This window comes from Salvelinus namaycush, unplaced genomic scaffold (assembly GCF_016432855.1).
Source record: "Salvelinus namaycush isolate Seneca unplaced genomic scaffold, SaNama_1.0 Scaffold596, whole genome shotgun sequence".
NCBI lineage: Eukaryota > Metazoa > Chordata > Actinopteri > Salmoniformes > Salmonidae > Salvelinus > Salvelinus namaycush.
In genome coordinates, this window is record NW_024061304.1 from 550 (window position 1) to 23,707 (window position 23,158).

Genomic DNA, 23,158 nt, shown 5'->3' on the forward strand with positions numbered 1-23,158 from the left:
CTAGTACAACACACACGTCTCTCTGCTAGTCTAGTACAACACACACGTCTCTCTGCTAGTCTAGTACAACACACACGTCTCTCTGCTAGTCTAGTACAACACACACGTCTCTCTGCTAGTCTAGTACAACACACACGTCTCTCTGCTAGTCTAGTACAACACACACGTCTCTCTGCTAGTCTAGTACAACACACACGTCTCTCTGCTAGTCTAGTACAACACACACGTCTCTCTGCTAGTCTAGTACAAACACACACGTCTCTCTGCTAGTCTAGTACAACACACACGTCTCTCTGCTAGTCTAGTACAACACACACGTCTCTCTGCTAGTCCTAGTACAACACACACGTCTCTCTGCTAGTCTAGTAAAACACACACGTCTCTCTGCTAGTCTAGTACAACACACACGTCTCTCTGCTAGTCTAGTACAACACACACGTCTCTCTGCTAGTCTAGTACAACACACACGTCTCTCTGCTAGTCTAGTACAACACACACGTCTCTCTGCTAGTCTAGTACAACACACACGTCTCTCTGCTAGTCTAGTAAAACACGCACGTCTCTCTGCTAGTCTAGTACAACACGCACGTCTCTCTGCTAGTCTAGTAAAACACGCACGTCTCTCTGCTAGTCTAGTAAAACACGCACGTGTCTCTGCTAGTCTAGTACAACTCACACGTCTCTGCTAGTCTAGTACAACACGCACGTCTCTCTGCTAGTCTAGTAAAACACGCACGTCTCTCTGCTAGTCTAGTACAACACGCACGTCTCTCTGCTAGTCTAGTACAACACGCACGTCTCTCTGCTAGTCTAGTAAAACACGCACGTCTCTCTGCTAGTCTAGTAAAACACGCACGTCTCTCTGCTAGTCTAGTAAACACACACGTCTCTCTGCTAGTCTAGTAAAACACCACGTCTCTCTGCTAGTCTAGTACAACACGCACGTCTCTCTGCTAGTCTAGTAAAACACGCACGTCTCTCTGCTAGTCTAGTAAAACACACACGTCTCTGCTAGTCTAGTAAAACACGCACGTCTCTCTGCTAGTCTAGTAAAACACACACGTCTCTGCTAGTCTAGTAAAACACGCACGTCTCTCTGCTAGTCTAGTAAAACACGCACGTCTCTCTGCTAGTCTAGTAAAACACGCACGTCTCTCTGCTAGTCTAGTAAAACACACACGTCTCTGCTAGTCTAGTAAAACACGCACGTCTCTCTGCTAGTCTAGTAAAACACGCACGTCTCTCTGCTAGTCTAGTACAACACGCACGTCTCTCTGCTAGTCTAGTACAACACGCACGTCTCTCTGCTAGTCTAGTACAACACACACGTCTCTGCTAGTCTAGTTAAACACACACGTCTCTGCTAGTCTAGTACAACACACACGTCTCTCTGCTAGTCTAGTACAACACACACGTCTCTGCTAGTCTAGTAAAACACACACGTCTCTCTGCTAGTCTAGTTAAACACACACGTCTCTCTGCTATCTAGTACAACACACACGTCTCTCTGCTAGTCTAGTACAACACACACGTCTCTCTGCTAGTCTAGTACAACACACACGTCTCTCTGCTAGTCTAGTACAACACGCACGTCTCTCTGCTAGTCTAGTAAAACACACGTCTCTCTGCTAGTCTAGTACAACACACACGTCTCTCTGCTAGTCTAGTAAAACACACGTCTCTCTGCTAGTCTAGTTAAACACACACGTCTCTGCTAGTCTAGTACAACACACACGTCTCTCTGCTAGTTTAGTACAACACACACGTCTCTGCTAGTCTAGTAAAACACACACGTCTCTCTGCTAGTCTAGTTAAACACACACGTCTCTCTGCTAGTCTAGTAAAACACACACGTCTCTCTGCTAGTCTAGTAAAACACACACGTCTCTCTGCTAGTCTAGTACAACACACACGTCTCTCTGCTATCTAGTACAACACACACGTCTCTCTGCTAGTCTAGTACAACACACACGTCTCTCTGCTAGTCTAGTACAACACACACGTCTCTCTGCTAGTCTAGTACAACACACACGTCTCTCTGCTAGTCTAGTACAACACACACGTCTCTCTGCTAGTCTAGTACAACACACACGTCTCTCTGCTAGTCTAGTACAACACACACGTCTCTCTGCTAGTCTAGTACAACACACACGTCTCTCTGCTAGTCTAGTACAACACACACGTCTCTCTGCTAGTCTAGTACAACACACACGTCTCTCTGCTAGTCTAGTACAACACACACGTCTCTCTGCTAGTCTAGTACAACACACACGTCTCTCTGCTAGTCTAGTACAACACACACGTCTCTCTGCTAGTCTAGTACAACACACACGTCTCTCTGCTAGTCTAGTACAACACACACGTCTCTCTGCTAGTCTAGTACAACACACACGTCTCTCTGCTAGTCTAGTACAACACACACGTCTCTCTGCTAGTCTAGTACAACACACACGTCTCTCTGCTAGTCTAGTAAAACACACACGTCTCTCTGCTAGTCTAGTACAACACACACGTCTCTCTGCTAGTCTAGTACAACACACACGTCTCTCTGCTAGTCTAGTACAACACACACGTCTCTCTGCTAGTCTAGTACAACACACACGTCTCTCTGCTAGTCTAGTACAACACACACGTCTCTCTGCTAGTCTAGTACAACACACACGTCTCTCTGCTAGTCTAGTACAACACACACGTCTCTCTGCTAGTCTAGTACAACACACACGTCTCTCTGCTAGTCTAGTACAACACACACGTCTCTCTGCTAGTCTAGTACAACACACACGTCTCTCTGCTAGTCTAGTACAACACACACGTCTCTCTGCTAGTCTAGTACAACACACACGTCTCTCTGCTAGTCTAGTACAACACACACGTCTCTCTGCTAGTCTAGTACAACACACACGTCTCTCTGCTAGTCTAGTACAACACACACGTCTCTCTGCTAGTCTAGTACAACACACACGTCTCTCTGCTAGTCTAGTACAACACACACGTCTCTCTGCTAGTCTAGTACAACACACACGTCTCTCTGCTAGTCTAGTACAACACACACGTCTCTCTGCTAGTCTAGTACAACACACACGTCTCTCTGCTAGTCTAGTTAAACACGCACGTCTCTCTGCTAGTCTAGTAAAACACGCACGTCTCTCTGCTAGTCTAGTACAACACGCACGTCTCTCTGCTAGTCTAGTTAAACACGCACGTCTCTCTGCTAGTCTAGTAAAACACGCACGTCTCTCTGCTAGTCTAGTACAACACGCACGTCTCTCTGCTAGTCTAGTAAAACACGCACGTCTCTCTGCTAGTCTAGTAAAACACGCACGTCTCTCTGCTAGTCTAGTACAACACGCACGTCTCTCTGCTAGTCTAGTAAAACACGCACGTCTCTCTGCTAGTCTAGTAAAACACGCACGTCTCTCTGCTAGTCTAGTACAACACGCACGTCTCTCTGCTAGTCTAGTACAACACGCACGTCTCTCTGCTAGTCTAGTACAACACGCACGTCTCTCTGCTAGTCTAGTAAAACACGCACGTCTCTGCTAGTCTAGTACAACACACACGTCTCTCTGCTAGTCTAGTACAACACACACGTCTCTCTGCTAGTCTAGTACAACACACACGTCTCTCTGCTAGTCTAGTACAACACACACGTCTCTGCTAGTCTAGTACAACACACACGTCTCTCTGCTAGTCTAGTTAAACACACACGTCTCTGCTAGTCTAGTACAACACACACGTCTCTCTGCTAGTTTAGTACAACACACACGTCTCTGCTAGTCTAGTAAAACACACACGTCTCTCTGCTAGTCTAGTTAAACACACACGTCTCTCTGCTATCTAGTACAACACACACGTCTCTCTGCTAGTCTAGTACAACACACACGTCTCTCTGCTAGTCTAGTTAAACACACACGTCTCTCTGCTAGTCTAGTACAACACACACGTCTCTCTGCTAGTCTAGTACAACACACACGTCTCTCTGCTAGTCTAGTACAACACACACGTCTCTCTGCTAGTCTAGTACAACACACACGTCTCTGCTAGTCTAGTACAACACACACGTCTCTCTGCTATCTAGTACAACACACACGTCTCTCTGCTAGTCTAGTACAACACACACGTCTCTCTGCTAGTCTAGTAAAACACACACGTCTCTCTGCTAGTCTAGTTAAACACACACGTCTCTCTGCTAGTCTAGTTAAACACACACGTCTCTGCTAGTCTAGTACAACACACACGTCTCTCTGCTAGTCTAGTACAACACACACGTCTCTCTGCTAGTCTAGTACAACACACACGTCTCTCTGCTAGTCTAGTACAACTCACACGTCTCTCTGCTAGTCTAGTAAAACACACACGTCTCTCTGCTAGTCTAGTACAACACACACGTCTCTCTGCTAGTCTAGTACAACACACACGTCTCTGCTAGTCTAGTTAAACACACACGTCTCTGCTAGTCTAGTAAAACACACACGTCTCTCTGCTAGTCTAGTACAACACACACGTCTCTCTGCTAGTCTAGTACAACACACACGTCTCTGCTAGTCTAGTTAAACACACACGTCTCTGCTAGTCTAGTTAAACACACACGTCTCTCTGCTAGTCTAGTACAACACACACGTCTCTCTGCTAGTCTAGTAAAACACACACGTCTCTCTGCTAGTCTAGTACAACACACACGTCTCTCTGCTAGTCTAGTACAACACACACGTCTCTCTGCTATCTAGTACAACACACACGTCTCTGCTAGTCTAGTACAACACACACGTCTCTCTGCTAGTCTAGTACAACACACACGTCTCTGCTAGTCTAGTAAAACACACACGTCTCTCTGCTAGTCTAGTTAAACACACACGTCTCTCTGCTATCTAGTACAACACACACGTCTCTCTGCTAGTCTAGTACAACACACACGTCTCTCTGCTAGTCTAGTAAAACACACACGTCTCTCTGCTAGTCTAGTACAACACGCACGTCTCTCTGCTAGTCTAGTACAACACGCACGTCTCTCTGCTAGTCTAGTAAAACACGCACGTCTCTGCTAGTCTAGTAAAACACGCACGTCTCTGCTAGTCTAGTAAAACACGCACGTCTCTGCTAGTCTAGTAAAACACGCACGTCTCTCTGCTAGTCTAGTAAAACACACACGTCTCTCTGCTAGTCTAGTAAAACACACACTTCTCTCTGCTAGTCTAGTTAAACACACACGTCTCTCTGCTAGTCTAGTTAAACACACACGTCTCTCTGCTAGTCTAGTAAAACACACACGTCTCTCTGCTAGTCTAGTAAAACACACACGTCTCTCTGCTAGTCTAGTTAAACACACACGTCTCTCTGCTAGTCTAGTAAAACACACACGTCTCTCTGCTAGTCTAGTACAACACACACGTCTCTCTGCTAGTCTAGTAAAACACACACGTCTCTCTGCTAGTCTAGTACAACACACACGTCTCTGCTAGTCTAGTAAAACACACACGTCTCTCTGCTAGTCTAGTAAAACACACACGTCTCTCTGCTAGTCTAGTACAACACACACGTCTCTCTGCTAGTCTAGTTAAACACACACGTCTCTCTGCTAGTCTAGTAAAACACACACGTCTCTCTGCTAGTCTAGTAAAACACACACGTCTCTCTGCTAGTCTAGTAAAACACACACGTCTCTCTGCTAGTCTAGTAAAACACACACGTCTCTCTGCTAGTCTAGTAAAACACACACGTCTCTCTGCTAGTCTAGTACAACACACACGTCTCTCTGCTATCTAGTACAACACACACGTCTCTCTGCTATCTAGTACAACACACACGTCTCTCTGCTAGTCTAGTAAAACACACACGTCTCTCTGCTAGTCTAGTAAAACACACACGTCTCTCTGCTAGTCTAGTAAAACACACACGTCTCTCTGCTAGTCTAGTAAAACACACACGTCTCTCTGCTAGTCTAGTAAAACACGCACGTCTCTCTGCTAGTCTAGTAAAACACACACGTCTCTCTGCTAGTCTAGTAAAACACACACGTCTCTGCTAGTCTAGTAAAACACACACGTCTCTCTGCTAGTCTAGTAAAACACACACGTCTCTCTGCTAGTCTAGTAAAACACACACGTCTCTGCTAGTCTAGTAAAACACACACGTCTCTCTGCTAGTCTAGTACAACACACACGTCTCTCTGCTAGTCTAGTACAACACACACGTCTCTCTGCTAGTCTAGTACAACACACACGTCTCTCTGCTAGTCTAGTACAACACACACGTCTCTCTGCTAGTCTAGTACAACACACACGTCTCTCTGCTAGTCTAGTACAACACACGTCTCTCTGCTAGTCTAGTACAACACACACGTCTCTCTGCTAGTCTAGTACAACACACACGTCTCTCTGCTAGTCTAGTACAACACACGTCTCTCTGCTAGTCTAGTACAACACACACGTCTCTCTGCTAGTCTAGTACAACACACACGTCTCTCTGCTAGTCTAGTACAACACACACGTCTCTCTGCTAGTCTAGTAAAACACACGTCTCTCTGCTAGTCTAGTAAACACACACGTCTCTGCTAGTCTAGTAAAACACACACGTCTCTCTGCTAGTCTAGTAAAACACACACGTCTCTGCTAGTCTAGTAAAACACACACGTCTCTCTGCTAGTCTAGTTAAACACACACGTCTCTCTGCTAGTCTAGTACAACACACACGTCTCTCTGCTAGTCTAGTACAACACACACGTCTCTCTGCTAGTCTAGTACAACACACACGTCTCTCTGCTAGTCTAGTAAAACACACACGTCTCTCTGCTAGTCTAGTACAACACACACGTCTCTCTGCTAGTCTAGTAAAACACACACGTCTCTCTGCTAGTCTAGTACAACACACACGTCTCTCTGCTAGTCTAGTACAACACACACGTCTCTCTGCTAGTCTAGTACAACACACACGTCTCTCTGCTAGTCTAGTAAAACACACACGTCTCTCTGCTAGTCTAGTAAAACACACACGTCTCTCTGCTAGTCTAGTTAAACACACACGTCTCTCTGCTAGTCTAGTACAACACACACGTCTCTCTGCTATCTAGTACAACACACACGTCTCTCTGCTAGTCTAGTACAACACACACGTCTCTCTGCTAGTCTAGTAAAACACACACGTCTCTCTGCTAGTCTAGTTAAACACACACGTCTCTCTGCTAGTCTAGTACAACACACACGTCTCTCTGCTAGTCTAGTACAACACACACGTCTCTCTGCTAGTCTAGTACAACACACACGTCTCTCTGCTAGTCTAGTACAACACACACGTCTCTCTGCTAGTCTAGTACAACACACACGTCTCTCTGCTAGTCTAGTACAACACACACGTCTCTCTGCTAGTCTAGTACAACACACACGTCTCTCTGCTAGTCTAGTACAACACACACGTCTCTCTGCTAGTCTAGTACAACACACACGTCTCTCTGCTAGTCTAGTACAACACACACGTCTCTCTGCTAGTCTAGTACAACACACACGTCTCTCTGCTAGTCTAGTACAACACACACGTCTCTCTGCTAGTCTAGTACAACACACACGTCTCTCTGCTAGTCTAGTACAACACACACGTCTCTCTGCTAGTCTAGTACAACACACACGTCTCTCTGCTAGTCTAGTACAACACACACGTCTCTCTGCTAGTCTAGTACAACACACACGTCTCTCTGCTAGTCTAGTACAACACACACGTCTCTCTGCTAGTCTAGTACAACACACACGTCTCTCTGCTAGTCTAGTACAACACACACGTCTCTCTGCTAGTCTAGTACAACACACACGTCTCTCTGCTAGTCTAGTACAACACACACGTCTCTCTGCTAGTCTAGTACAACACACACGTCTCTCTGCTAGTCTAGTACAACACACACGTCTCTCTGCTAGTCTAGTACAACACACACGTCTCTCTGCTAGTCTAGTACAACACACACGTCTCTCTGCTAGTCTAGTACAACACACACGTCTCTCTGCTAGTCTAGTACAACACACACGTCTCTCTGCTAGTCTAGTACAACACACACGTCTCTCTGCTAGTCTAGTACAACACACACGTCTCTCTGCTAGTCTAGTAAAACACACACGTCTCTCTGCTAGTCTAGTACAACACACACGTCTCTCTGCTAGTCTAGTACAACACACACGTCTCTCTGCTAGTCTAGTACAACACACACGTCTCTCTGCTAGTCTAGTACAACACACACGTCTCTCTGCTAGTCTAGTAAAACACACACGTCTCTCTGCTAGTCTAGTTAAACACACACGTCTCTCTGCTAGTCTAGTTAAACACACACGTCTCTCTGCTAGTCTAGTAAAACACACACGTCTCTCTGCTAGTCTAGTAAAACACACACGTCTCTCTGCTAGTCTAGTAAAACACACACGTCTCTCTGCTAGTCTAGTAAAACACACACGTCTCTCTGCTAGTCTAGTACAACACACACGTCTCTCTGCTAGTCTAGTAAAACACACACGTCTCTCTGCTAGTCTAGTAAAACACACACGTCTCTCTGCTAGTCTAGTAAAACACACACGTCTCTCTGCTAGTCTAGTAAAACACACACGTCTCTCTGCTAGTCTAGTACAACACATACGTCTCTCTGCTAGTCTAGTAAAACACACACTCTAAACTATTTTTCCTTCTCTCCCTATCCAGTCCACTAAGGCCCAGTCCAGTCCGTTTGGGATAGGCTCCGGCCACAGTTACCAAGGAGACCCATCTTCCTATAGCCCCCTGTCCTCCCCGGCCACCTCATCGCCCAGCGGCAACGCCTACTCTGGACTGGCCAACCGGAGCACGGCGTTCGGTAAGCACCAGCCAATCACAGCAAAGCATTCCATCAAAAAGATGTTCGTCTCATTCTCTTCCAGGATTTATCCAATCATGTTTGATCAGTGATAACATCAAAGGGTGTGTGTACACATACTCCGGAATGCTGGCCTTCTAGGCAGAGTTGCAAAGAAAAAGCCATATCTCAGACTGGCCAATAAAAATAAAAGATTAAGATGGGCAATACAGACACTGCACAGAGAATCTCTGCCTAGAAGGCCAGCATCCCGGAGTCGCCTCTTCACTTTTGACATTGAGACTGGTGTTTTGCAGGTACTATTTAATGAAGCTGCCAGTTGAGGACCTGTGAGGCGTCTGTTTCTCAAACTAGACACTCTAATGTACTTGTCCTCTTGCTCAGTTGTGCACCGGGGCCTCCCACTCATCTTTCTACTCTGGTTAGAGACAGTTTGCGCTGTTCTGTGAAGGGAGTAGTACACAGCGTTGTACGAGATCTTCAGTTTCTTGGTAATTTCTCACATGGAATAGCCTTTATTTCTCAGAACAAGAATAGACTGACGAGTTTCAGAATGAAGGTCCTTTGTTTCTGGTAATTTTGAGCCTGTAATCGAACCCACAAATGCTGATGCTCCAGATACTCAACTAGTCTAAAGAAGGCCAGTTTTATTGCTTCTATAATAAGAACTACAGTTTTCAGCTGTGCTAACACAATTGCAAGGGTTTTCTAATGATCAATTAGCCTTTTAAAATGATAAACTTGGATTAGCTAACACAACGTGGCATTGGAACACAGGAGTGATGGTTGCTGATAATGGGCCTCTGTACGCCGATGTAGATATTCCATAAAATAATCTGCCGTTTCCAGCTACAATAGTAATTTACAACATTAACAATGTCTACACTGTATTTCGGATCAATTTGATGTTATTTTAATGGACCAAAAAATGTGCTTTTCTTTCAAAAACAAATACATTTCTAAGTGACCCCAAACATTTTAAATACTGTTTATATATATACTGTTTATACCCTGCTAGGTTTTCAAAATTCCAGTAATGTTCCGTACATTCCCAAGTTTTCCAGAAATCCTGGTTGGATGATTCCCGGATTTCCTGCTCATTACCTCTTGATTCCAGGAACCTTCCAATCGGGATTTCTGGAAACCTTGGGATTTTGGGGAAAGTTACTTAACCAAACCTGGGTCCTAACTTACAAACCTGGGTCCTAACTTACAAACCTGGGTCCTAACTTACAAACCTGGGTCCTAACTTACAAACCTGGGTCCTAACTTACAAACCAAACCTACAGGTTTTGGTGCAGACTTTGTTCCTGCCAAGCACTTGCTCACCTGACTCTTCTCTGATGAGTTGAGCCCAGAGCCTGGGACAGCCTGTATCTTTCATGATTGGCCACTTGGGATCATGTTGAGGCTTTCACAGTGTTCTCTTGAAAAAGCCTGAAAATAGTAGGAATTGGAAATGTCTGTTCTTGTCCTCATAGCCTGTGTCTGTGTGGTAGAGGCTTGGTTGAACGTACGTGCGTGCGTGCGTGCGTGCGTGCGTGCGTGCGTGCGTGCGTGTGTTACATCTGGTGAAAGGCATGTTTTTTCTACTTGTCAGGTGTCGGCCCGTATCATCAAACTGTCTACGTTCTTCTATAGTGACATACCAGCTTACCTCTTAACATTCTGTTTGACATTCTAACATCCCTGTGGGACAACAGTGGGTCTTCATTAATGTGCCATGTTTCTCTCCTCTTAACGCTTCACTGGCTAAATCTGCTATACGTATATTTAACATCCACACACACCACGTTTAACACACACACACACCACGTTTAACACACACACCACGTTTAACACATCCACCACATTTAACACACACACACCACGTTTAACACATCCACACACACCACGTTTAACCTCTCTTTTACTTGTTGTAAATCCAGCCACAGTGTCCGATTTCAAAAAGGCTTTACGACGAAAGCAAACCAAACGATTATGTTAGGTGAGTGCCTATTCACAGAATAACACAGCCATTTTTCCAGCTAAAGAGAGGATTCACAAAAAGCAGAAATATAGATACAATTAATCACTAACCTTTGATGATCTTCATCAGATGACACTCATAGGACTTCATGTTACACAATACATGTATGTTTTGTTCGGTAAAGTTCATATTTATATCCAAAAATCTGAGTTTACATTGGCGCGTTACGTTCAGTAGTTCCAAAACATCCGGTGATTTTGCAGAGAGCCACATCAATTTACAGAAATACTCATTATAAATGTTGATGAAAATACAAGTGTTATGCATGGAACTTTAGATGCACTTCTCCTTAATGCAACCGCTGTGTCAGATTTCAAAAAAGCTTTACGGAAAAAGCAAACCATGCAATAATCTGAGGTCGGCGCTCAGAGCCCAATCAAGACAAAAATATATCCGCCATATTGTGGAGTCAACAGAAGTCAGAAATAGCATTATAAATATTCACTTACCTTTGATGATCTTCATCAGAATGCACTCCCAGGAATCCCAGTTCCACAATAAATGTTTGTTTTGTTCGATAAAGTCCATAATTTATGTCCAAATACCTCCTTTTGTTAGCGCGTTTAGTACACAAACTCAGGAGGTGCGGGCAAGTCCAGGCGAAAGTTCAGACGAAAAGTCATATTACAGTTCGCAGAAACATGTCAAACGAAGTATAGAATCAATCTTTAGGATGTTTTTATCATAAATCTTCAATAATGTTTCAACCGGAGAATTCCTTTGTCTGTAGAAATGCAATGGAACGCAGCTAACTCTCACTGAGCTCGTGGCACTCTGCCAGACCCCTGACTCAAACAGCTCTCATTCCCCCCTCCTTTACTGTAGAAGCATCAAACAAGGTTCTAAAGACTGTTGACATTTAGTGCAATATGACCCCATAGACACTGTATATTCGATAGGCAATTACTTGAAACACTACAAACCTCAGATTTCCCACTTCCTGGATGGATTTTTTTCTCAGGTTTTTGTCTGCCATATGAGTTCTGTTATACTCACAGACATCATTCAAACAGTTTTAGAAACTTCAGAGTGTTTTCTATCCAAATCTACTAATAATATGCATATCTTAGCTTCTGGGCCTGAGGAGCAGGCAGTTTACTCTGGGCACCTTATTCATCCAAGCTACTCAATACTGCCCCCAGCCATAAGAAGTTAACACATCCACACACACCACGTTTAACATATCCACACACACCATGTTTAACACACACACACACACACACACAACCTTTAACACATCCACACACACCACGTTTAACACATCCACACACACCACGTTTAACACACACACAGCCATTACCCCTTTTACCCCATGACTTCAGATCGGGTGAGAGGATCCCAGGCACGCCAAATGAGGTTACCCAAACATGTGTGTACACACACACACACACACACACACACAGGAATGTGAAAACATTGTGAACATATCCTTTAGGGTGATTTTAGAAGTGAAGTGTTGACAGTACAGTGTACGTCCATGTCTTTTGGGATATGTTATGTAAAGTAAGATCATGTTTTAGCAATGTACCATCTCCACAAAGGAAACCTGATAACATACCTAAACCTCTCCATGTGGGCTGTGCACTGACTATCTCTGTTGGACTAGTCATTCATAGGGTAGAGGTTAAAGGTCAAAGCTAAATGTACTATGTGCTGGGGTTGCCTTGCAGTCCAACCAAGCGGAATGGAATCCACACCAGATATTCAGCAGCTACAGGGGGAAAGCAGAGTGTTTTTGATGACAGATGTTGCTGTCGTTACATATGAGATATTAAAAATGGAAAAGAACAGACGGCAGCACTTTCATAACCCTCTCCCCCTCAGTCGTCCAGAATCTGTCCAGGCTATAATTTACTGTTGGAGCAGAACATCTAGCTTGTGCATTTAAATACTGTATTAGAATGTATTAGTAGTAGTGACACATCTCAGGGCGTCATAGATCTCTCTGTCCTCTCTGTCTCTCTCCCTATTTCTCTGTCCTCCCTCTTTCTCTCTCCCTCTTTCTCCTCCCTCTTTCTCACTCTCCTGTCTTTTTCTTAATCTCTCTCAGCTGGGGGGAATGGGTGTCTGGTCTAGCCATGACCATCTGATGAGCTTTTAATGGACAATCATTACACTAATGGACTAGTTCTCTATCCTTCTGTCTCTTTCTGTCTTTCTAACACACATACTCTCCCTTTGTCCTTCTGTCTCTTTATTTCTCTCTCTCCTCCGGGCTAGTCTTGGTGCAGAGACAGAGGTGAGGAGAGATATATTAAGAAATAGAAGTGAATTACAGCCGATCTGTTTCTCAGCACTTCTCATTTCCTCTGTCGTTGTGTGTTTTGTCATTTCCCTTTATTGTTGCGTTTGTTTACTTTGTCAGTCATTTACCGATTTGTTTCCATTCTATAAACAAACAATCATCCCTCTGCTCACCTGACTAATCGTTCCTCTCCTCCTTTATTTCTGCTCGCGTTCCTCCCTCCCCCCTCATTATTTACGGCAATAAGCTGTCAAGGTTCCGTGTGCTGAGGAGTGTGTTTATGATCATCTCTCTCAGCAGCAGGATATGCGTTATGCTAGGGGATATATTGTAGAGATTATCAATCTGCCTCTGTTTAATGTGGAGACCCCCCACCCACCCACCTCTCTCTCTCTCTCTCTCACACACACACACACACACACACACACACAGAGAACTCATAGCTCTGAAATCATCCCCCTACAGGGTGTCATGCAGTGTGTTAGTGCACCAGACAGTATTTGTCTCCCTGTGTGTCTGTCTGTCTGTCTGGCTCAGTATGTGTCTGTCTGTAGAGAGGAGAGAGGAAATGAAGTGGAACGACTGCTGCTGTGTTTCTCACTTGTGAGAGTGTGTGAGGTCATCACAGTGGGACACAGTCAGGCTGCTCGTCAATGCTCTGTGTGTGAGGTCATCACAGTGGGACACAGCCGCTCCTCAAAGCTCTGTCTGTGAGGTCATCACAGTGGGACACAGCCACTCCTCAATGCTCTGGGTGAGGTCATCACAGTGGGACACAGCCCCTCAATGCTCTGTGTGAGGTCATCAAAGTGGGACACAGCCAGGCCGCTCCTCAATGCTCTGTGTGTGAGGTCATCACAGTGGGACACAGCCAGGCCGCTCCTCAATGCTCTGTGTGTGAGGTCATCACAGTGGGAAACAGCCAGGCTGCTCCTCAATGCTCTGTGTGAGGTCATCACAGTGGGACACAGCCCCTCAATGCTCTGTGTGAGGTCATCAAAGTGGGACACAGCCAGGCCGCTCCTCAATGCTCTGTGTGTGAGGTCATCACAGTGGGACACAGCCAGGCCGCTCCTCAATGCTCTGTGTGTGAGGTCATCACAGTGGGAAACAGCCAGGCTGCTCCTCAATGCTCTGTGTGAGGTCATCACAGTGGGACACAGCCCCTCAATGCTCTATGTGTGAGGTCATCAAAGTGGGACACAGCCAGGCCACTCCTCAATGCTCTGTGTGTGAGGTCATCACAGTGGGACACAGCCAGGCCGCTCCTCAATGCTCTGTGTGTGAGGTCATCACAGTGGGAAACAGCCAGGCTGCTCCTCAATGCTCTGTGTGAGGTCATCACAGTGGGACACAGCCAGACTTCTCCTCAATGCTCTGTGTGTGAGGTCATCACAGTGGGACACAGTCGGGCCGCTCCTCAATGCTCTGTGTGTGAGGTCATCACAGTGGGACACAGCCGCTCCTCAAAGCTCTGTGTGTGAGGTCATCACAGTGGGACACAGCCGCTCCTCAATGCTCTATGTGAGAGGTCATCACAGTGGGACACAGCCGCTCCTCAATGCTCTGTGTGAGCTCATCACAGTGGGACACAGCCTCTCCTCAATGCTCTGTGTGTGAGGTCATCACAGTGGGACACAGCCAGGCCGCTCCTCAATGCTCTTTGTGTGAGGTCATCACAGTGGGACACAGCCAGGCCGCTCCTCAATGCTCTGTGTGTGAGGTCATCCCAGTGGGACACAGCCAGGCCGCTCCTCAATGCTCTGTGTGTGAGGTCATCACAGTGGGACACAGTCGGGCCGCTCCTCAATGCTCTGTGTGTGAGGTCATCACAGTGGGACACAGTCGGGCCGCTCCTCAATGCTCTGTGTGTGAGGTCATCACAGTGGGACACAGCCGCTCCTCAAAGCTCTGTGTGTGAGGTCATCACAGTGGGACACAGCCGCTCCTCAATGCTCTATGTGAGAGGTCATCACAGTGGGACACAGGCAGACTTCTCCTCAATGCTCTGTGTGTGAGGTCATCACAGTGGGACACAGCCAGGCCGCTCCTCAATGCTCTGTGTGTGAGGTCATCACAGTGGGACACAGTCAGGCCGCTCCTCAATGCTCTGTGTGTGAGGTCATCACAGTGGGACACAGCCGCTCCTCAAAGCTCTGTGTGTGAGGTCATCACAGTGGGACACAGCCGCTCCTCAATGCTCTATGTGAGAGGTCATCACAGTGGGACACAGCCGCTCCTCAATGCTCTGTGTGAGAGGTCATCACAGTGGGACACAGCCTCTCCTCAATGCTCTGTGTGTGAGGTCATCACAGTGGGACACAGCCAGGCCGCTCCTCAATGCTCTGTATGTGAGGTCATCACAGTGGGACACATATCTCACTGTCTTTAATATTCCAGCTTGGAGGAACATGTAACTTAGATATCTCACTGTCTTTAATATTACAGCTTGGAGGAACATGTAACTTAGAAATCTCACTGTCTTTAATATTACAGCTTGGAGGAACATGTAACTTAGATATCTCACTGTCTTTAATATTACAGCTTGGAGGAACATGTAACTTAGAAATCTCACTGTCTTTAATATTACAGCTTGGAGGAACATGTAACTTAGAAATCTCACTGTCTTTAATATTACAGCTTGGAGGAACATGTAACTTAGATATCTCACTGTCTTTAATATTACAGCTTGGAGGAACATGTAACTTAGATATCTCACTGTCTTTAATATTCCAGCTTGGAGGAACATGTAACTTAGATATCTCACTGTCTTTAATATTCCAGCTTGGAGGAACATGTAACTTAGATATCTCACTGTCTTTAATATTCCAGCTTGGAGGAACATGTAACTTAGATATCTCACTGTCTTTAATATTCCAGCTTGGAGGAACATGTAACTTAGAAATCTCACTGTCTTTAATATTACAGCTTGGAGGAACATGTAATTTAGAAATCTCACTGTCTTTAATATTCCAGCTTGGAGGAACATGTAACTTAGATATCTCACTGTCTTTAATATTCCATCTTGGAGGAACATGTAATTTAGAAATCTCACTGTCTTTAATATTCCAGCTTGGAGGAACATGTAACTTAGATATCTCACTGTCTTTAATATTACAGCTTGGAGGAACATGTAACTTAGAAATCTCACTGTCTTTAATATTCCATCTTGGAGGAACATGTAACTTCGATATCTCACTGTCTTTAATATTCCATCTTGGAGGAACATGTAATTTAGAAATCTCACTGTCTTTAATATTCCAGCTTGGAGGAACATGTAACTTAGATATCTCACTGTCTTTAATATTCCAGCTTGGAGGAACATGTAACTTAGATATCTCACTGTCTTTAATATTCCAGCTTGGAGGAACATGTAATTTAGATATCTCACTGTCTTTAATATTCCAGCTTGGAGGAACATGTAACTTAGATATCTCACTGTCTTTAATATTCCAGCTTGGAGGAACATGTAACTTAGATATCTCACTGTCTTTAATATTCCAGCTTGGAGGAACATGTAGTTTACATGCCCCCAATACATCATACCACATACCTCAGTTTATTACCCAGTATGAGTTCTGCCTGTGGATTATTCCTGATGTGTGGCCCAGATGGCACCCTATTCCCTATATAGTGCACTTTATAGGGCTCTGGTCAAAAGTAGAGCACTATATACAGTTGAAGTCAGAAGTTTACATACACCTTAGCTAAATACATTTAAACTCAGTTTTTCACAATTCCTGACATTTAATCTTAGTAAAAATTCCCTGTCTTAGGTCAGTTAGGACCACCCCTTTATTTTAAGAATGTGAAATGTCAGATGCTCTGTAGAGAGAATTATTTATTTCAGGTTTTATTTCTTTCATCACATTCCCACTGGGTCAGAAGTTTTAAATTGTTTAACTTGGGTCAAACGTTTTGGGTAGCCTTCCACAAGCTTCCCACGATAAGTTGGGTGAATTTTGGCCCATTCCTCCTGACAGAGCTGGTGTAAATGAGTCAGGTTTGTAGGCCTCCTTGCTCACACACGCTTTTTCAGTTCTGCCCACACATTTTCTATGGGATTGAGGTGAGGGCTTTGTGATGGCCACTCCAATACCTTGACTTTGTTGTCCTTAAGCCATTTTGCAACAACTTTTGAAGTATGCTTGGGGTCATTGTCCATTTGGAAGACCCATTTGTGACCAAACTTTAACTTCCTGACTGATATCTTGAGATGTTACTTCAATATATCCACATCATTTTCCTCCCTCATGATGCCATTTATTTTGTGAAGTGCACCAGTCCCTCCTGCAGCAAAGCATCCCCACAACATGATGCTGCCACCCCCATGCTTCACAGTTGGGATGGTGTTCTTTGGCTTGCAAGCCTCCCCCGTTTTCTTCCAAAAAATGGCCAAAGAGTTCTATTTTTGTTTGATCAGACCAGAGGACATTTCTCCAAAAAGTACGATCTTTGTCCCCATGTGCAGTTGCAAATCGTGGTCTGACTTTTTTAATGGCGGTTTTGGAGCAGTGGCTTCTTCCTTGCTGAGCGGCCTTTCAGGTTATGTCGATATAGGACTCGTTTTACTGTGGATATAGATACTTTTGTACCTGTTTCCTCCAGCATTTTCACAAGGCCCTATGCTGTTGTTCTGGGATTGATTTGCACTTTTCGCACCAAAGTACGTTCATCTCTAGGAGACAGAACGCATCTCCTTCCTGAGCGGTGTGACGGCTGCGTGGTCCCATGGTGTTTAAACGTGCGTACTATTGTTTGTACAGATGAACGTGGTACTTTCAGTCGTTTGGAAATTGTTCCCAAGGATGAACCAGACTTGTGGAGGTCTACAATTTTTTTCCTGAGGTCTTGGCTGATTTCTTTTGATTTTCCCGTGATGTCAAGCAAAGAGGCACTGAGTTTGAAGGTAGGCCTTGAAATACATTCACAGGTACACCTCCAATAGGCTAATTGACATCATTTGAATCTATCAGAAGCTTCTAAAGCCATGACAATTTTCTGGAATTTTACAAGCTGTTTAAAGGCACAGTCAACTTAGTGTATGTAAACTTCTGACCCACTAGAATTGTGTTACAGTGAATTATATGTGACAATGTGTATGTAAACAATTGTTGGAAAAATTACTTGTCATGCACAAAGTAGATGTCCTGACCGACTTGCCAAAACTATAGTTTGTTAACAAGAAATGTATGGAGGGGTTGAAAAATTAGATTTCATGACTCCAAGTGTATGTAAACTTCTGACTTCAACTGTGTACTAGGGTCCCAATAGGGAGGCCCAGCTAGGTCTGTGTCTTTGTGCAGTGGTTGGACTGGAGACTGGTGCTGTATCACTTCATGGTGATTCTACAGTCACAGTATTGTCCGTTAGGAACACCTACGTGAAATATCAGACACCTTGGGTACACTCATCAAATCAATACATTTATGAGTAGGATGTCTTCCTCGTTACAATGGCTCTGACACATTAGTGGTACAGAAACACACCCCAAACACTGATTTCTATTTGATAAATGACATGTCTCTCTAGGAAGCCAACAGCGCGTGGCTCCCTCTCTGCTCCTCTCAGATAAGGATTTATTGACTATTCATGTCAAGACTTCAAAGCTGTTTATGACGTCAGCAAGATAAAACATTGGTTTTACAGCCTTACTAGCTACTGCATAACTTTCCCCTGTCGTGGTATGTAAGTGTTTTATGGGATAGGGAGGTGTGTGTGTGTGTGTGTGTGTGTGTGTGTGTGTGTGTGTGTGTGTGTGTGTGTGTGTGTGTGTGTAGTACATGTCCACATACATGAATGCAGACCTGCATGTTGGTGCTGGCATCCAGCTCTCCAGAAACATTCCTAACAGCAGCTCTAACCTCTCCCCTGAGGGAATATGTATTATTCCCTATATAGTGCACTACTTTTGATCAGGGCTGTCTATATATAGCACTATATAGGGGACAGGGTTCCATTTGGCATGTAGACATGTATTAGTGTTGGTCCTGTAGGGAACAGAGATGACGATATCCTATCTGAACACCAAGGGTGGTGAAGGGTCACCTCACACTAACACAATGTGTTGCTGACTGCTCACTGTGTCTCTCCTCCTCCCCCCGTCCTCCCTCTCTTCTTTCTCCTCCTCCCCCCCCTCCCTCTCTTCTTTCTCCTCCTCCCTCCCCTCCCTCTCTTCTTTCTCCTCCTCCCTCTCTTCTTTCTCCTCCTCCCCCTCCCTCCTCCCTCTCCCCTCCTCCCTCTCTTCTTTCTCCTCCTCCCCTCCCTCTCCCTCCCTCTTCTTTCTCCTCCTCCCTCTCCCCCCTCTCCCTCTTCTTTCTCCTCCTCCCTCTCTCTCTAGATGTGTCAGGAGAGGGCAGTCAGAGTGGGGGTCAGTTCCAGGGTCGGCCCAGTGAGGTCTGGTCCCAATGGCAGAACCAGCACCATGGCCAGCAGGGAGGAGAGCCACACTCACACCCCAACCCCTCCCAGACAGAGGTGTTCCAGGTAAGAGACACGCCCTAACCCCTCCCAGACAGAGGTGTTCCGGGTAATACAGACACACGCCCTAACCCCTCCCAGACAGAGGTGTTCCAGGTAATACAGAGACACACCCTAACCCCTCCCAGACAGAGGTGTTCCAGTTAAGAGACACACCCTAACCCCTCCCAGACAGAGGTGTTCCAGTTAAGAGACGCGCCCTAACCCCTCCCAGACAGAGGTGTTCCAGGTAAGAGACACGCCCTAACCCCTCCCAGACAGAGGTGTTCCAGGTAATACAGAGACACACCCTAACTCCTCCCAGACAGGTGTTCCAGTTAAGAGACACACCCTAACCCCTCCCAGACAGAGGTGTTCCAGGTAATACAGAGACACACCCTAACCCCTCCCAGACAGAGGTGTTCCAGGTAATACAGAGACACGTCCTAACCCCTCCCAGACAGAGGTGTTCCAGGTAATACATAGACACGTCCTAACCCCTCCCAGACAGAGGTGTTCCAGTTAAGAGACACGCCCTAACCCCTCCCAGACAGAGGTGTTCCAGGTAATACAGAGACACACCCTAACCCCTCCCAGACAGAGGTGTTCCGGTTAATACAGAGACACACCCTAACCCCTCCCAGACAGAGGTGTTCCAGTTAATACAGAGACACACCCTAACCCCTCCCAGACAGAGGTGTTCCAGGTAATAGAGACACGTCCTAACCCCTCCCAGACAGAGGTGTTCCAGGTAATACAGAGACACGTCCTAACCCCTCCCAGACAGAGGTGTTCCAGTTAAGAGACACACCCTAACCCCTCCCAGACAGTGGTGTTCCAGGTAATACATAGACACGTCCTAACCCCTCCCAGACAGAGGTGTTCCAGGTAATACAGAGACACACCCTAACCCCTCCCAGACAGAGGTGTTCCGGTTAATACAGAGACACACCCTAACCCCTCCCAGACAGAGGTGTTCCAGTTAATACAGAGACACACCCTAACCCCTCCCAGACAGAGGTGTTCCAGGTAATAGAGACACGTCCTAACCCCTCCCAGACAGAGGTGTTCCAGGTAATAGAGACACGTCCTAACCCCTCCCAGACAGAGGTGTTCCAGGTAATACAGAGACACGTCCTAACCCCTCCCAGACAGAGGTGTTCCAGTTAAGAGACACACCCTAACCCCTCCCAGACAGTGGTGTTCCAGGTAATACATAGACACGTCCTAACCCCTCCCAGACAGAGGTGTTCCAGGTAACAGACACACCCTAACTCCTCCCAGACAGCGGTGTTCCAGGTAATAGAGACACGTCCTAACCCCTCCCAGACAGAGGTGTTCCAGGTAATACAGAGACACGTCCTAACCCCTCCCAGACAGAGGTGTTCCAGTTAAGAGACACACCCTAACCCCTCCCAGACAGTGGTGTTCCAGGTAATACATAGACACGTCCTAACCCCTCCCAGACAGAGGTGTTCCAGGTAACAGAGACACACCCTAACCCCTCCCAGACAGAGGTGTTCCAGTTAATAGAGAGACACACCCTAACCCCTCCCAGACAGGTGTTCCAGGTAACACAGAGAGACACTAACTCTTCCAGGTATCATGCACACCAATCCCAAGCTCCAATATCCTACAGTAATCCATGTGTGTGGGAGGCGGGACGAGAGGTCACCTTGGACGCACTGGGCTTCAATGGCTGATTTCCTCTCCTTCCCTGGCCTGAGCCCAGTGTACACAGTGCTGTCTGATATGGCTCCACATGAAAGTCTGTGTCCCTGATCCTGACCTTTCCTCTCTCCCTCCCCGTCTGTCTCTCTGTAGGACATGTTGCCGATGGCAGGAGACCCAACACAAGGAACAGCCAACTACAACATTGAAGACTTTGCTGATCTGGGCATGTTCCCTCCCTTCTCCGAGTAGAACCCTTTAACGTTCTATCAATGGAACACTGCTCTGTTCTTCCACTAGAACCCTCTGATAGTGGAAAAGAACACAATGTGCTGGTTCCTTCATGGCTCCCCAACCTCACACACACCCTTTATCACACACACACTTTATCACACAGTGAATGTCCAGATGCACCCTCTCATAAACACTCTGACACCTCTTTCCTTTACGAGAAGAGAGTTGCTTCTATACAAGACTGGGACATTGCTAGTGGTGTACTGACCTTTTCCTTTGTAATAATGTCTTCATTCACTTAAATGATGCCTGTTCTTTTAACAAAGGCTTGTCAATTTAAAGGTGCAATCTGTAACGTTAATTTCCCCTAGTGGCATCTTGAAGTACTACAAAATATGCCAAGAAGCAGTAAAAAATACAAAGCCTAGAAAATTCACCAGTGCAGATCCCCCCCCCGCATTCCGTTTGCAAACAATTGCAGAGGCAGGCAGCACTTTTGGGGGGCAAACAAAAATTACAGATTGCACCTTTTAAGCTGCCAATATCCACTTTGCACTCCATTTGAAGTCTACTCTGCCAAACTGCTCCGGGCCAAGAGACACTCACCACGCTGATCAATGTTGGTACCATCGATACGTATTATCATACAGTATGTCACTGCTGCTCCTCCCTCAGTATTACATTAAGCTTTATGCTGTAAATTATACCTATATGTAGTGATGTTCATAACACCTAGATAAAACCTATGGAAGTCTAGAAGGATTCTGTGTAGAAAAAATACAAATAAAGATTTCACTCACCGGCAAAAGTCGCTAAGCTACAATGCTTAAGTGCACTTCATCGAAGCTAACCGCTAAAACTCACCAGCTTGCTAAAAAGGGAAAAACCGCCATACCGCCAAAGCAACGCAGTACAGTATATATACTAGTTTAGTGTATCCTTGTGGCTCTCGCTACTTTATAACTTTATTATATTATTCTCTTTTCTGATTATTAACAGAGACTGAATTCTACTTTATAGCGAGGGAACTTTTACATGATAGATTGTGTACCGTGTCTCTGGTTAATGACTGATGGGACAGAATGATAGATTGTGTACTGTGTCTCTGGTTAATGACTGATGGGACAGAATCTACAACTGGAATCCTTTTGCTAAAAAAAATCTAAAAATGTATGTTTTTGTAAATAATGTGATTTTTATGTTGACTCGTTACTTTTACACAGTATACGTTGTTTTTTGTGTAGGTTTAATCAATGTGTGCAATGTGAGTACATATTTAACTATCGGTATTTAGTTTAGTCTTAATTGTACATTGAGTTTAAGGAACCTGTATAAAATTGTGTAAATGTTACCCATTATTTTTGTTTAACACATTTTTGTGCTTGTGAAAATAAATGTTTATTGGTTACGTGGCTTCTAATCAAAGAAGTGTTTCCGGGCAGATTTTTGTGTCATGGAATATAGTGTATAAATAATAAACACAAAACCATAAAGTGCAAGAAGAACATTGGAGAACACAGAGGAAACATGGTTTTATTTCTAATTGTTCCAGACAAGTAATAGTGTGCCATTGTTTGAGACACATCCTTGTCCGGTGTTTTTGTAATGGAGACAATCTCCAATCTAGTCTAAAGATTAGATTTACCAAGGGATATTTTAGGTCTGTCTCTACTGTAGGTTTCCATTTCTTGTCAAAACA

General features: G+C 45.2%; 1 long non-coding RNA gene across 1 annotated transcript; it reads left to right on the forward strand.

Moving 5' to 3' along the window:
* Nucleotides 1-8,637: 8,637 nt before the first annotated feature.
* LOC120041967 lies at nt 8,638-22,884 on the forward strand. Its single transcript, XR_005475996.1, has 3 exons — nt 8,638-8,821; nt 19,436-19,581; nt 21,379-22,884. It is a non-coding gene; the product is annotated as an uncharacterized LOC120041967 (long non-coding RNA).
* Nucleotides 22,885-23,158: the final 274 nt, after the last annotated feature.